Here is a 6,380-nt window from a genome sequence, read left to right as displayed (position 1 = left end):
AAACTGGAAGCTTGGCCTCAAATCTGCAGATAGATGAAGGCAGATTTTTGGATTTTTGTTGTTGTTGATGTTCTTGTTGTTTGTTTGAGATACAGTCTGACTTTGTTGCCCCAGGCTAAAGTGTCATGGCCTCAGCCTAGCTCAGAGCAACCTCAAACTCCTGGGTTCAGGTGATCCTCCTGCCTCCGTCTTCTGAGTACCTTGGACTACAGGTGTGCACCACAACACCCGGCTAATGTTTCGATGTTTAGTAAATATGAGATCTTGCTCTTGCTTAGGCTGGTCTCAATCTCCCGAGCTCAAGGGATGCTTCCAACTTTGTCTCCCAGAGTGCTAGGATTACAGGTGTGAGCCACCCCACCTGACTTTGTTTTGATTTGTACTGATATGAGAATAATCAGTGCCCACACACAGGAAATATGAATCAGACTCACATTTTATAATTAGGGTGTGCTAGTACTCCTTAACTATTAAAAGACAGTGAAAATACAAGTGCTGACCTCCTGGCTTATGTGAAGCAATTTTCCAAGAAGTCAACAGGAGAAAGGCATAGCCTACTAAGCTCACCAGCAGAGCCTAAGCTAAAATGCATTCCTGTAGGTCAGGTTGCCTGAGCTTCACCTAGAAGATCAGAAGCTCTTATAGCAACCCCCAGGGCTTTCATAAAAGCTATTTCATAATGAACAGAAAGAGAAATTTGAGTGTAAAGGAGAAAGAAACAAAAAAGGAGAAAGAGGAGAAAAATCCCAGTTAAGACAATCCTGTAAATCAAATAAATTTATTTATTAATCAAATTAAATTTAAAAAGTGAGAAACATGGGCAGCGCCTGTGGCTCAGTCGGTAGGGCGCCAGCCCCATATACCGAGGGTGGCGGGTTCAAACCCGGCCGCGGCCAAACTGCAACCAAAAAATAGCCGGGCGTTGTGGCGAGCACCTGTAGTCCCAGCTACTCGGGAGGCTGAGGCAAGAAATTCGCTTAAGCCCAGGAGTTGGAGCTTGCTGTGAGCTGTGTGAGGCCACGGCACTCTACTGAGGGCCATAAAGTGAGACTCTGTCTCTACAAAAAAAATAAAAATAAATAAATAAATAAAAAGTGAGAAACATTTATGCTAAAAACAGTCAAACATAATTTTCTAAAATGTATTTTATTTATTTATTTTCCTATAATAATTTTAAAGTGAGGAATATTTATTTTTTAAGATATAAATGAGGAAGGAGCACTCATAAATAAGCAAATTAAAACCAAAAACTGTTGGGAGTATATAAGCAAAATCAATTAGAAGTTACTGGGATTGGAAACTAGTATTGAGGAACTCAGCCTGAATGCAAACAGAATCTTTTAAAAAATGAAAAAAAGTTCATACCTATAGAGAATAGATTAGCAGGCTCCAATATTTGTTCACTAGGCATTCAGTGAGATGAGAATAGAGAAAATGACAGAGAAGCAATATTGGAAGATATAATGACCAAGAATTTTCTAGAAGGTAAGAAAGACAATAGCCCACAGAATTCAACGTCTGAATTGTACTGAATGCTGTTAGCAAAACTGAAATAAACCCAATCCTAGACAAGTTGTAGTAAAACTATGGAACATTAATATTCAAGACAAAATCTTTAAAACTAGCACATAAAAGAAAAATTAAGCATAATATATGGATGCTGACAAAGGCAGACTTCTCATTAACAACAAAAAAAGGCAGAAGAGAGTGGATTAATATTTTCAAAATGTTAAGCAAAAACAGCTGTCAGTTTAGAATTCTATAGCCAGTAAAACTATCTGTTAAGAGATAAAATGAAGAAAAAAAATAAAAAGAGTGAGAACTGTGAAAACTAATGGGAGTTTATCACCCATAGACTTTCCTGAAAGAATTACTAAAGGAGGCACTTCAACACAAAGAAAAGTCAAGACTATAGGAGTCCAGTGCAAGAAAATTAGTGTTATTAAAAAAATACTAAAATACATTTTAAATCTTAACCTAATATTATCTATAAAATAATAACTAATTTGCACAAAAACTTTCAGAAAACACTTTAAAAAAGAACAAAGTATGGAGGGGAAAATATGAGTTTTCCGCCCATGGATTTTAATGTTTAACAGAACTTGGGCAGGTTTCTTTTGAACTTAGATATATAGATCAAAGAGAGGCAGCAGAATGAAATACAAAGCACAAAGGATATTCTTAAAAAACTCTTTTGTGTAGATGGCCAAAACTGTTAAGGTTAGTATAAACTATTTTAAATTGCTTTAACTGTCTATAGTACTCTTTAGATGGTTGTAATACTAAAGTCTGCACCTAATGAAAAGTGCTGTGCATACCATGTATCATGTGTAAACGTGTGATGACACATAGAGAGAGCTTTGTGTCACTTGCCAAAAGAATTTAAGACTACACCACAACCAGGAAACATAGATTCTGCTCTCCGCAGATTCCTGCCACCACCCGGGAGTGAATGCCAAGGGATTTCTGTCTTAAGTAGGAGTGAAAGCCCTGTGTATGTTACCTCCAGTAAGCCCATCTAACTCAGTGAGCTGCACTTGACCAAGTCATGCTTTGGACTCTTGACGCCATCTCAGTGTGGAGCGCAGTTTTTCTGTACCACCCCAGGCTTTTCCCAAAAGAGAAGTGAAGTTTTAAGAGTGTTAAAAATTGGAATTTTTATCCACTTGTGAGGAACAGAATGGCGCTAAACAATTTGAGGCTTATTAGAAATATGAATGCATATTAAAATTGAGGGGTAATGAAAGTATTAACTAAAATACTCTAAAATTCACAAAGGGATAAAGCAAATTTTAAATAAGCAAAGCAGAAAATTAGAAAAAAAATAGTGTCTATATCTAACTGCAATGAATGCTAAGAGAGTAAGGTTTTTTCCTTCTAAATTTACTATTAGCTTTTTATTATTTCTTTTTTTATTAAATCATAGCTGTATACAATAGCACATATATGGGGTACAATCTGCTGGTTTTATGTATAATTTGAAATTCTTACAACAAACTGGTTAACAGAGCTTTCACTACACTTTTCTTAATTATTGTGTTAAGACATTTATACTCTACACTTAGTAGATTTGACATGTACCCTTGTAAAATGCACCATAGGTGTGGTCTCACCAATTACCCTGCCTCCACCCATCCACCTCCCTCCTCTTCCCCTCCTCTTTCCCTTCATCTTGGTCTGTAGTTGGGATATAGTTTTCATATGGAAGTGTGGGTGATTATATATTGGTTTCATAGTAAAGCTGAGTACATTGTATAATTTTTCTTCCATTATTGAGATACTTTACTAAGAAGAATATGTTACAGCTCCATCCATGTAAACATAAAAGAGGTAAAGTCTCCATCTCTTTTTAAGGTTGCATAATACTCCATGGTGTACATATACCACAATTATTAATCCATTTGTGGATCAATGGGCACTTGGGCTTCTTCCATGACTTAGAAATTATAAATTGGGCTGCAATAAACATTCTGGTGCAAATATCAGATATTTGTTATAAAGTGATTTTTGATCTTCTGGATATATACCTCGTAGAGGAATTGCAGGATTGAATGGCAGGTCTATTTTTAGATCCCTAAGTAATCTCCAAACTTCTTTCCCAAAGGAATGTATTAGTTTATATTCCCACCAACCATGCATAAGTGTTCCCTTTTCTCCACATCCACACCAACATCTATAGTTCTGGGATTTTGTGATGTGGGCTAATCTTACCGAGTAAGGTTTTTTACAATACGATCTCTAAGACTTAATTTTTAAAATCAATCTAATAATTTTTATTTTAAAATAAACTAAGCTGCTTCCAAGAGTTAATTCTTAAACAAGAATAAACAGGATTCTTAAAATAGAAGGACTGGGCAAAATAGCAAATGTAAACAAAAGGTATCCTTGAGAAACTCCTTTTGCATAAGTATTTAAACCAGATAAATTAGAATTTTAAAGAAACACCATCAGCAGTTATAAGGAGTGATGTTGCAATTAAGAATAATTAAACAAATGTGAATTGAAACAGTTATTGTACTAACAGTCTAGCCTAGGCACGTAGCCACCACTGACTCCACCTGGAAACATAGCTTAACTACTTCAAGACTTTGTCATTGGGGTACCACTGATGGTAGGCTCCTCATCACGATCCTTCTCACACTGCTTTACCTGCCTCAAAGCCTGGAATCTGCATTGTACTGAAAGTACAGACTCCTCCATGTCTAACATTTCCATTATAAATAAACATCTCAGTTCAGAAGGTTAACTGAGTCAAGGTACTAAGACACCAAACGGCTAAAATGCAAGTGAAAGAGAAATAGTGACTACCATTACATATTTTTTTTCTTTTGTCAATTCAATAGCAAGGCTAATTGAGATGTAACAGCCTGTGGAGTGCTTAAACCTTCTGACATACTGTGGAAATCTTTGCCACTAGACCAGTAGACCATAGAACTGTCTACCTCATCATCTGATCTTTTCAAGGGGTAGTTCTACAGAACTAATCATGTAATTTAAGAAATAATAGACCTGCCAGTCACAGCCATGGATGAGGTACATTTCATTTATGACACTCGAGATGATGGGGGATGTTCCAAGTCTCACATTTATTCACTTTCATAGTTCATACTAAAACATGCCTAAGTTACATTAGAAAACATTAGGTGATCACAACAAAACCACTGCCATCATAGTTATTCTAAAAATACACTATCACTTTCTCATTGGGAAAACAGTCATTACATTGGAAATATTTATGGTAGAATATTTACCTTAAAATGTCATCTAGAATGAGTAGTTAACAACAACATAGACATTTATCTTATTTCCCCTGTGATGTTAATTTTCTTTAGGCTACAAAATACAGGACCAAACTTGTAAACAGGCTTGTTGACATCACCAGTGGCCATTTAAATTTATTTAGACAATTTTTTTTCCCAACACTTCCAGATAGTTTCAACAATAGGTATGAACTGAACTATTAATTGAGGACTTACAATAGACACCAGGTGAATTTAAATCTACTGACAGCCGAACCTAGACTTAATTATTATAATGGAGTCCTTCTATTAAGTATCTCTAATAAATTTCTCCCACATCTGATGTTAATTCCCAGTCCTCATTCTCTCCAAAATACTTCAAACTGCCCTTTGTCAACCCCCTTGGAACTCATTCTACTTTCCCTCCAAGTCATTTTGTTTTTCTAAGTTCTATATATTTTTCTATTTCCTTCATATAAATGATTGCTCTCTTTCTCCCCCACTTCCTTCTTCTCCTCGACAGGGAGTCCCCCCACAGCTAAGTTCTTGAGTTTGTACTCTGATGTCTACTCTCTCTTTTGTATTTGGTGGAGACTTATACAAGGCTTCAACTCTGGGCTGATTCCCATCTTCTGAATGAACGCTTTTATTTCATAATCTGGTTATCACCTCACACTCAACAGTGACAAATTGCCTATTCCTCTTGGATCCATGCAATCTTCCAAATGCAGTTGGTGTTATAGATCGAGAAGACATATCTTATCTTATATATTTTTGGATCTATGTGCTCAAAAATCCATCATGTGGAGAAAATGTAAGACTTTTCATGATCTGATCGGAGCCTAGAATGCTTGTTCTGCTCCAAATAGAACTTAAGCCCCTCTTCCCTATTTCTTCTTATCTTTAAAAACCCCTCAAGTGTTTCTTTATCTTTGTAGACTTCCTTGCCCTAAAACATTACATTTAGTACTTTAGTACACAATTATATATAATATTTGCCTGTCTTGTAGCACACATGACATTGTATTTCAATTAATATGTGTGTACGTCTGTCCTTCTACAGAAGTAATACTTTCTAGGGTAGGGGTTATAACCTTTGAAATATTCACCCCCTCCTCACATCTACCCTGTTTCCCCGAAAATAAGACAGTGTCTTATATTAAGCTTTGCTCCCAAAGATGCGCTAGGTCTTATTTTCAGGGGACGTCTTATCTTTCCTGTAAGTAGGTCTTATTTTTGGAGGATGTCTTATTTTCGGGAAAACAGGGTAGCAGCCCAATCGGTCCATAATCAGTACTAGATGAATTTTCATTGGTTCCAGATGAATGAAAATTGAAAGTAGTATATTGATGACATTGCAGTTGAGAAAAATGAAGTAAGTTGTGCCTGAGAATTGATTACCTGTATACAAGCCAATACCTTTGCTCCCAAAACTCCTAATTATTAAGAGTTTCAAGACAGTTTTCTCTTTTCCTACCTGACAAGTAATTGCATTTTCACTGTATTGGGATGGTGGTGTTGAGTTGTTCCTATCACTGGGATCTGAAATTTCTGTTATAGTTACTATAACTAAAATGTAGCTACACAGCTCTCTAAACCATTACTGTAATCACCATTACTATTCAACTATAGTATATGATC

The sequence above is a fragment of the Nycticebus coucang genome, chromosome 18 (genome assembly GCF_027406575.1).
Source record: "Nycticebus coucang isolate mNycCou1 chromosome 18, mNycCou1.pri, whole genome shotgun sequence".
Lineage (NCBI taxonomy): Eukaryota > Metazoa > Chordata > Mammalia > Primates > Lorisidae > Nycticebus > Nycticebus coucang.
The sequence above is the reverse complement of the archived record's forward strand: the minus strand, read 5'-3'. Positions refer to the sequence as shown.